An 11,492-nucleotide genomic window follows, 5' to 3' on the forward strand; every position below is an offset into this window, starting at 1 on the left:
GGGTCTGAACACTTTCACTTTATATTTCTCTCTCTCTCTCTCTCTCTCTCTCTCTCTCTCTCTCTCTCTCTGAAACATGTTGACATTGCCAAAGCAAGTGAAATAGAGAAACAAAAGTGAAATAAACAATAAACATTGACATTAAACATTACTCTCAGTCACAGTGGTCAGGTATTCTGCCTCTGTGTACTCTCTGTTTAGGGCCAAATAGCATTCTAGTTTGCTCTGTTTTTTTTATGAATTCTTTCCAATGTGTCAAGTAATTATCTTTTGTTATCTCATGATTTGGTTGAGTCTAACTGTGTTGCTAACTGTGTTGCTGTTCTGGGGCTCCGTGGGGTGTGTTTGTGAACAGAGCCACAGGACCAGCTTGCTTAGGGGACTCCTCTCCAGATTAATCTCTCTGTAGGTGATGGCTTTGTTATGGAAGGTTCTCTCTCTCCCTCTCTCCTTCAGCTCGTTCACAGCTTTGTGGAAGTTACCTGTGGCGCTGATGTTTAGGCTGAGGTATGTATAGTTTTTTGTGTGCTCTAGGGCAACGGTGTCTAGATGGAATTAGTATTTGTGGTCCTGGCAACTGGACCTTTTTTGGAACACCATTCATTTGGTCTTACTGAGATTTACTGTCTATCTCTCTCTCTCGCCTGCACACTCCTCTCTCTCCCCTATTTCTCTCTCCCTCTTCTTTCTCTCTTTCACTATGGGAGTTTCCTGATGCAGCCGCACTCTAGTGAGATACAGTTTCATTTCTACACGTTTATGTAGTGAACACACACCTTCCTCTTCCTTCTATCTCTCCGTATGTCCCTTATACACACACCTTCCTCTTCCTTCTATCTCTCCGTATGTCCCTTATACACAGCACCTCCCTCTTCCTTCTATCTCTCCGTATGTCCCTTATACACACACCTTCCTCTTCCTTCTATCTCTCCGTATGTCCCTTATACACACACCTTCCTCTTCCTTCTATCTCTCCGTATGTCCCTTATACACACACCTTCCTCTTCCTTCTAGCTCTCCGTATGTCCCTCCCTGACTCCCAGGGTTGAGGAGCTGGGTTACTTTCTAAATGTAGGCTATTTCTTTACATTAAAATACAAAGTCCGTCAGATGTCCAGTCATTCCAATTAATTTAATTCCCCTTGATATTCAAGAATACAACTTGGTAATATGGAAATATAGATTCTCCTAATTGTTATACCTGAGCATAACCCGAAAACTAAGGACTTCTTAGCCTACTCTGTTGTCTATGATTCGGATGTAATGGAGTACTAATTGAGCTCATTGCTTCAAGTTGAGAAACAAATGCTCTTCTCATGGAATGTCATTCTTTGAGCACGAACCAAAACTTTGAGCCATAAAAGCCCAACTCGTGGTCAATAGCATTGGGCCAGTAACTGAAAGGTCACTGGTTCAAATCCCCAAGCCATCAAGGTGGAAAAATCTGCCCTTTTGTCCTGGAGCAAGGCAGTTGACCCCCAATTGTTCCTCGGGTACAGAGGTCAAATGGAGGTCAAATATGGCAGCCCCCCCCTCCCCCGCACCTCTCTGATTCAGAGGAGTTGGGTTAAATGTGGAAGACACATTTCAGTTGATTTATTTAGTTCTACAACTGACTAAGTACCCGAGGAACAATCCCTTTCCTTTTTTAAATGAAGCTTGTTTTTAACAGTATGGAGAACAAGGAGGAGTTTAGAAGGGAGGAACTCCCTCAAACTGTTACTCCATAGGCTGGGATCAGCACTATGCAGATGCTGTAAGAACGCATTTCTCACTGGCTTTCCACTGGTCGCAAAAACAATGACTGATAGTCAGCCTAAATTTACTCAATTCAAACATTATTGTGGTAAAATAAACATATAGGCTACATTTGTAGACAGCCATCCACCACAACTACAATCTGTAAGGCACAAATTGTCACGCCCTGATCTGTTTCACCTGACCTTGTGCTTGTCTCCACCCCCCTCCAGGTGTCGCCCATCTTCCCCATTATCCCCTGTGTATTTATACCTGTGTTCTCTGTTTGTCTGTTGCCAGTTCGTCTTGTATGTTTTTCAGGTCAACCAGCGTGTTTTCCCGTACTCCTGCTTCTATTCTCTTTTTGCTATTCCTCCCGGTCTTGACCCTTGCCTGTCCTGTCTCTGAGCCCACCTGCCTGACCACTCTGCCTGCCCCCGACCCTGCCTGCTGACCTGTAACTCTGCCTCCCTCTGGATTACCGACCTCAGCCTGCCTTGACCTGTCTACTGCTTGCCTCTGGATTACCGACCTCAGCCTGCCTTGACCTGTCTACTGCTTGCCTCTGGATTACCGACCTCAGCCTGCCTTGACCTGTCTACTGCTTGCCTCTGTTGGAACATTAAACATTGTTACTTCGACAGTCTGTTTCTGGATCTTACCTTGATCTCTGATACAAATAGCTGAATGAGAGAGCAGAAGTGTGATTCACATCATTGAGCTATATAGATATCAATAATACGTGATATTCGTATCTCCTGTAGGATACATCACTGCTGTTGTCCTTAATCTCCTGTAGGATACATCACTGCTGGTGTCCTTAATCTCCTGTAGGATACACCACTGCTGGTGTCCTTAATTTCCTGTAGGATACATCACTGCTGGTGTCCTTAATCTCCTGTAGGATACATCACTGCTGGTGTCCTTAATCTCCTGTAGGATACACCACTGCTGGTGTCCTTAATTTCCTGTAGGATACATCACTGCTGGTGTCCTTAATCTCCTGTAGGATACATCACTGCTGGTGTCCTTAATCTCCTGTAGGATACACCACTGCTGGTGTCCTTAATTTCCTGTAGGATACACCACTGCTGGTGTCCTTACTCTCCTGTAGGATACACCACTGCTGGTGTCCTTAATTTCCTGTAGGATACACCACTGCTGGTGTCCTTAATTTCCTGTAGGATACACCACTGCTGGTGTCCTTAATCTCCTGTAGGATACACCACTGCTGGTGTCCTTAATTTCCTGTAGGATACACCACTGCTGGTGTCCTTACTCTCCTGTAGGATACACCACTGCTGGTGTCCTTAATCTCCTATAGGATACACCACTGCTGGTGTCCTTAATCTCCTGTAGGATACACCACTGCTGGTGTCCTTAATCTCCTGTAGGATACACCCACTGCTGTTGTCCTTAATCTCCTGTAGGATACATCACTGCTGGTGTCCTTAATCTCCTGTAGGATACATCACTGCTGGTGTCCTTAATCTCCTGTAGGATACACCACTGCTGTTGTCCTTAATCTCCTGTAGGATACATCACTGCTGGTGTCCTTAATTTCCTGTAGGATACACCACTGCTGGTGTCCTTAATCTCCTGTAGGATACATCACTGCTGGTGTCCTTAATCTCCTGTAGGATACACCACTGCTGGTGTCCTTAATCTCCTGTAGGATACACCACTGCTGGTGTCCTTACTCTCCTGTAGGATACACCACTGCTGGTGTCCTTAATCTCCTGTAGGATACACCACTGCTGGTGTCCTTAATCTCCTGTAGGATACATCACTGCTGGTGTCCTTAATCTCCTGTAGGATACATCACTGCTGGTGTCCTTAATCTCCTGTAGGATACACCACTGCTGGTGTCCTTAATCTCCTGTAGGATACATCACTGCTGGTGTCCTTAATCTCCTGTAGGATACATCACTGCTGGTGTCCTTAATCTCCTGTAGGATACACCACTGCTGTTGTCCTTAATCTCCTGTAGGATACATCACTGCTGGTGTCCTTAATTTCCTGTAGGATACACCACTGCTGGTGTCCTTAATCTCCTGTAGGATACATCACTGCTGGTGTCCTTAATCTCCTGTAGGATACACCACTGCTGGTGTCCTTAATCTCCTGTAGGATACACCACTGCTGGTGTCCTTACTCTCCTGTAGGATACACCACTGCTGGTGTCCTTAATCTCCTGTAGGATACACCACTGCTGGTGTCCTTAATCTCCTGTAGGATACATCACTGCTGGTGTCCTTAATCTCCTGTAGGATACATCACTGCTGGTGTCCTTAATCTCCTGTAGGATACACCACTGCTGGTGTCCTTAATCTCCTGTAGGATACATCACTGCTGGTGTCCTTAATCTCCTGTAGGATACATCACTGCTGGTGTCCTTAATCTCCTGTAGGATACATCACTGCTGTTGTCCTTAATCTCCTGTACCGTAAATTCCGGACAAAAGCCGCAACTTTTTTCCCAGGCTTTGAACCTCGCGGCTTAAACAATGACGCGGCTAATATATGGATTTTTCCTGCTTTCAAAAAAAAAATTCTCCAAAAAACACATTCTGTGACGTGCTCAGTTTTTTGGTGGCATGAAGCTTTCATTAGACCAATGATATTGCCGAACGGGTTACGGTCAAACAACTTTTTTGTTTACTGTTTAGATTAAATCGAGCGCTGTCAAATTTCCCATCATTCTGATTATGGTAGTCATTTTGTCACCCTCATCATGGCAAAGACACGGAGAAATGCATATGATGCAGCTTTCAAGTTGAAGGCGATTGATCTGGCTGTTGGAAAAGGAAATAGAGCTGCTGCACGGGAGCTTGGTCTTAATGAGTCGATGATAAGACGTTGGAAACAGCAGCGTGAGGAATTGACTCACGCCTACTAAAGCTTACTGCTCATTTTTTATTTTTTTGTTACAAGCCATGTTTCGTTAAAGCCTATTTATTTTTTGTTACAAGCCGTGCTTCGTTAAAGCCTATTTATTTTTGTTACAAGCCGTGTTTCGTTAAAGCCTATTTATTTTTGTTACAAGCCGTGTTTCGTTAAAGCCTGTGTAAAGTTAATTTGTTTCAATGTACCGGTAGGCACCTGCGGCTTATAGACATGTGCGGCTTATTTATGTTCAAAATAATATTTATTTTTAAATTCAGTGGGTGCGGCTTATATTCAGGTGCGCTTAATAGTCCGGAAATTACGGTAGTCTACACCACTGCTGTGGTCCTTAATCTCCTATAGGATACACTACTGCTATTGTCCTTAATCTCATGTAGTCTACACCAGCGCTCCCTCCCACCCTCTCCCTGTCTCTCACTCTCCATCCTGTCTCTCCCTCTCCCCCTCTCTCTCTCCACCCTCTCTCTCTACCCTGTCTCTCCCTCTCCTCCCCCTCTCCCCCTCCAAACCCTCTCTCTCTCAATCCACCCTCTCTCAACCCTGTCTCTACCTCTCCTCCCCTCTCTCACTCTCCACCCTGTCTCTCCACCCTGTCGCTCCCTCTCCACCCTGTCGCTCCCTCTCCACCCTGTCTCTCCCTCTCCACCCTGTCGCTCCCTCTCCACCCTGTCTCTCCCTCTCCACCGTCTCTCCCTCTCCACCCTCTCTCTCTCAATCCACCCTCTCTCAACCCTGTCTCTACCTCTCCTCCCCTCTCTCACTCTCCACCCTGTCTCTCCCTCTTCACCCTCTCTCTCCACCCTGTCCCTCCCTCTCCACCGTCTCTCTGCACCCTCTCTCCCTCTACTCCCCCTCTCTTCCACTCCACTCTCTCTTCCTCTCCACCCTGTATCGCCCGCTCCGCCCTCTCTCGTCACCCTCTCTCCCTCTCCACCCTTTCTCTCCCTCTCCACCCTTTCTCTCCCTCTCCACCCTCTCTCTCCACCCTGTAACTCCCTCTCCACCCTGTCTCTCCCTCTACTCCCTCTCTCGACCCTGTCTCTCCCTCTCCACCCTCCCTCTCCACCCTGTAACTCCCTCTGCACCTGAAACTCCCTCTGCACCCTGTCTCTCCCTCTTCACCCTGTCTCATCACCCTGTCCCTCCCTCTCCTCCTACTCTCTCGCTCTCCACCCTCTCTCTCCACCCTGTCTCTCCCTCTCCTACTCTCTCGCTCTCCACCCTCTCTCTCCACCCTCTCTCTCCACCCTGTCTCTCCCTCTCCACCCTGTCTCTCCCTCTCCACCCTGTCTCTCCCTTGCCACACCCCTCTCTCTCTCCATGCTGTCTTTCCCTCTCCTCCTTCTCTCTAGCCTGTCTCTACCCCTCCTCCCTCGCTCTCTCTCCACCATGGAAACATTTTCCAAGGAAAATGAACGGTCAGACTTTATAGAGAAATGTCTCCCATTGAGTTCCCTCGGCGCACACCCCCCAGGTAGTCTGAGACTCCACACACCTCAGGTAGTCTGAGACTCCACACACCCCCCAGGTAGTCTGAGACTCCACACACACCCCAGGTAGTCTGAGACTCCACACACCCCCCAGGTAGTTTGAGACTCCACACCCCCCAGGTAGTCTGAGACTCCACACACCCCCCAGGTAGTCTGAGACTCCACACACCCCCAGGTAGTCTGAGACTCCACACACCCCCAGGTAGTCTGAGACTCCACACACCCCCAGGTAGTCTGAGACTCCACACCCCCCCCCAGGTAGTCTGAGACTCCACACACCCCCAGGTAGTCTGAGACTCCACACACCCCCAGGTAGTCTGAGACTCCACACACCCCCCAGGTAGTCTGAGACTCCACACACACCCCAGGTAGTCTGAGACTCCACACACCCCCAGGTAGTCTGAGACTCCACACACCCCCCAGGTAGTCTGAGACTCCACACACACCCCAGGTAGTCTGAGACTCCACACACCCCCCAGGTAGTCTGAGACTCCACACACCCCCCAGGTAGTCTGAGACTCCACACCCCCCAGGTAGTCTGAGACTCCACACCCCCCCCCAGGTAGTCTGAGACTCCACACACCCCGCCAATTTAGCAATAAAAAACATTTTCCTCTTTAGCTCTTAAAGAATGTCATTTTTTTCATTTAACAAGGCACTCAGAGAGCACCGGTCCCTGCCCTCGGACTGAACCGTGTAATGTCTTCTGTAATGTTCTGCTTTTCACTATGATTACAAATAAATAAAAAAGTAGAAAACCTTGCCTTTTAGAAAGCTATATCAAAAGAAATGTGAATCACTGTCGTGCTTCTAAAGCCCCATCTTTCATCAGATGGATTCATTTAGTTGTGTAGCTAAATTCAGTTTTAGATTGTATGTGTGGGCGAGGAAATGGATTGAATAAACTGAATGGAATCAATTATATGTAATTTATATAATATTCTACGACTAGCAAAATATTGTGGTCATAGGTGTCTGTGAACTAGCAGTGGTAATCCTAAAGACATGTTTTCCACTATTCACTTCATGATGCCTGGCAACAAGGGCGGATCCAATATGTTTTCCTACCGGCTCATTTACAAACAAGCAAAACATTGATGAATATCAATACAATTTGTCAAAACTATTGATAGCTATAGACTATTGATCTTTCTCTAGCTGAGGTCACGGCATCATAAACTTCACCAAGTACATTTGAACCAAAAACCTGGCTGCCTCTACCGGAAGCTGAAACTGGTCCGCAAGTGGACCAGCACACATTAAAATCCACAAAGAAATGTTACATTGTCTGAAAAATATAACATTTTGCAATGGCCATCCCCCCATTGAAAACCTGTGTTTTGAATTGAAGAGGGCAGTCCATGAGAGCAGACGAAGGATATCAAGGATCTGGAAAGATTCTGTCTGGAGGAACGGTCTAAGATCATAAAACGTGTCGTTATCGTTGCAAGGTGACATGGAATCACAGGCCACTTTAAATAACGGAACACTAGTCACTTTAAATAACGGAACACTAGTCACTTTAAATAACGGAACACTAGTCACTTTAAATAACGGAACACTAGTTACTTTAAATAACGGAACACTAGTTACTTTAAATAACGGAACACTAGTCACTTTAAATAACGGAACACTAGTCACTTTAAATAACGGAACACTAGTCACTTTAAATAACGGAACACTAGTCATTTTAAATAACGGAACACTAGTCATTTTAAATAACGGAACACTAGTTACTTTAAATAACGGAACACTAGTTACTTTAAATAACGGAACACTAGTTACTTTAAATAACGGAACACTAGTCACTTTAAATAACGGAACACTAGTCACTTTAAATAACGGAACACTAGTCACTTTAAATAACGGAACACTAGTCATTTTAAATAACGGAACACTAGTCATTTTAAATAACGGAACACTAGTTACTTTAAATAACGGAACACTAGTTACTTTAAATAACGGAACACTAGTTACTTTAAATAACGGAACACTAGTCACTTTAAATAACGGAACACTAGTCACTTTAAATAACGGAACACTAGTTACTTTAAATAACGGAACACTAGTCACTTTAAATAACGGAACACTAGTCACTTTAAATAACGGAACACTAGTCACTTTAAATAACGGAACACTAGTCACTTTAAATAACGGAACACTAGTCATTTTAAATAACGGAACACTAGTCATTTTAAATAACGGAACACTAGTCACTTTAAATAACGGAACACTAGTCACTTTAAATAACGGAACACTAGTCACTTTAAATAACGGAACACTAGTCACTTTAAATAACGGAACACTAGTCACTTTAAATAACGGAACACTAGTCACTTTAAATAACGGAACACTAGTCATTTTAAATAACGGAACACTAGTCATTTTAAATAACGGAACACTAGTTACTTTAAATAACGGAACACTAGTTACTTTAAATAACGGAACACTAGTTACTTTAAATAACGGAACACTAGTCACTTTAAATAACGGAACACTAGTCATTTTAAATAACGGAACACTAGTCACTTTAAATAACGGAACACTAGTTACTTTAAATAACGGAACACTAGTCACTTTAAATAACGGAACACTAGTCACTTTAAATAACGGAACACTAGTTACTTTAAATAACGGAACACTAGTTACTTTAAATAACGGAACACTAGTTACTTTAAATAACGGAACACTAGTCACTTTAAATAACGGAACACTAGTCACTTTAAATAACGGAACACTAGTCATTTTAAATAACAGAACACTAGTCACTTTAAATAACGGAACACTAGTCATTTTAAATAACAGAACACTAGTCATTTTAAATAACGGAACACTAGTTACTTAATAACGGAACACTAGTCACTTTAAATAACGGAACACTAGTCACTTTAAATAACGGAACACTAGTTACTTTCAATAACGGAACACTAGTTACTTTAAATAACGGAACAATAGTCACTTTAAATAACGGAACACTAGTTACTTAATAACGGAACACTAGTCACTTTAAATAACGGAACAATAGTCACTTTAAATAACGGAACACTAGTTACTTAATAACGGAACACTAGTTACTTTAAATAACGGAACACTAGTTACTTTAAATAACGGAACACTAGTTACTTTAAATAACGGAACACTAGTTACTTTAATAACGGAACACTAGTTACTTTAAATAACGGAACACTAGTTACTTTAAATAACGGAACACTAGTTACTTTAAATAACGGAACACTAGTCACTTTAAATAACGGAACAATAGTCACTTTAAATAACGGAACACTAGTTACTTAATAACGGAACACTAGTCACTTTAAATAACGGAACACTAGTCACTTTAAATAACGGAACAATAGTCACTTTAAATAACGGAACACTAGTTACTTAATAACGGAACACTAGTTACTTTAAATAACGGAACACTAGTTACTTTAAATAACGGAACACTAGTCACTTTAAATAACGGAACACTAGTCACTTTAAATAACGGAACACTAGTCACTTTAATAATGTTTACATACTGCTTTACTCATCTCATTTGTATATACTGTATTCTATTCTACTGTATTTTAGTCATGCCACTCCGATGTGTGTGTATTGTTGTGAATTGTTAGATACTTCTACACTGTTGGAGCTCGGAACACAAGCATTTCGCTACACCTGCAATAACATTTGCTAAATATGTGTATGTGACTAATAAAATTGGATTGGATTTGATTAAAAACAGGGGATACAAACATTTTGACCACTATCTTGTTTAGATGTGTTATATTTTATTACTTGCTAAACAAATTGTCTTTCTCTGAAGTTTTTCAAAACAATTTGAGCATACAAAATGCTATATATCCATTTTCAGAAATGTTGGTAAATTAGCTTTTATTGTTGAAAGAAAATATGAAAAGAGATTGATGTGTCTTTTCACTATCTAATTGTGGCATTGGGTTATTCAATGACATACACTACCGTTCAAAAGTTTGGGGTCACTTAGAAATGTTCTTGTTTTTAAAGAAAAGCACATTTTTTTGTCAATTAAGATAACATAAAATTGATCAGAAATACAGTGTAGACATTGTTAATGTTGTAAATGACTATTGTAGCTGGAAACGGCAGATTTTTTATGGAATATTTACATAGGCGTACAGAGGCCCATTATCAGCAACCATCACTCCTGTGTTCCAATGGCACAATTTGTGTTAGCTAATCCAAGTTAATCATTTTAAAGGGCTAATTGATCATTAGAAAACCCTTTTGCAATTATGCTAGCACAGCTGAAAACTGTTGTTCTGATTAAAGAAGCAATAAAACTGGCCTTCTTTAGACTAGTTGAGTATCTGGAGCATCAGCGTTTGTGGGTTCGATTACAGGCTCAAAATGGCTAGAAACAAAGAACTTCTTCTAAAACTTGTCAGTCTATTCTTGTTCTGAGAAATGAATGCTATCCCAAGCGAGAAATTGCCTCTAACCAGAATAGAAAGAGGAGTGGGAGGCCCCGGTGCACAACTCAGCAAGAGGGCAAGTACATTAGAGTGTCTAGTTTGAGAAACAGACGCCTCACAAGTCCTCAACTGGCAGCTTCATTAAATAGTACCCACAAAACACCAGTCTAAACGTCAACAGTGAAGAGGCGACTCCGGGGTGTTGGCCTTCTAGGCAGAGTTCCTCTGTCCAGTGTCTGTGTTCTTTCGCCCATCTTAATCTTTTCTTTTTATTGGCCAGTCTGAAATATGGCTTTTTCTTTCCAACTCTGCCTAGGAGGCCAGCATCCCGGAGTCGCCTCTTCACTGTTGACGTTGAGACTGGTGTTTTGCGGGTACTATTTAATGTGACCCCAAACTTTAGAATGGTAGTGTATATAATTTTTATAAATAAATAATTTAATGCAGTAACGTAAGATCTGTAAGTAAAACATTTGACATTTGACATTTTAGTCATTTAACAGATGCTCTTATCCAGAGCAACTTACATTAAGCACATTCATCGTAAGATAGCTAGGTTATACAACCACATATCGCAGTCAAATATACGTCATACAACCATTCCATTCCAGCTAAACAGTGGATATACAGTGCGTTCGGAAAATATTCAGACCCCTTGACTTTTTCCACATTCTGTTACATTACAGCCTTATTTTAAAAATGATTAAATAGATTTTTTCCCTCATCCATCTACACACAATACCCCAGAATGACAAAGCAAAAACAGGTTTTTCGACATTTTTGCCTAAAAATAAATAATAATAAATTAAATATCCCATTTCAATAAGTGTTCAGACCCTTTACTCAGTACTTTGTTGAAGCACCTTTGGCAGCGATTACAGCCTCGAGTCTTATTGGGTATGACACTACAAGCTTGGCACACC

Source organism: Salmo salar, chromosome ssa18, assembly GCF_905237065.1.
Source record: "Salmo salar chromosome ssa18, Ssal_v3.1, whole genome shotgun sequence".
NCBI lineage: Eukaryota > Metazoa > Chordata > Actinopteri > Salmoniformes > Salmonidae > Salmo > Salmo salar.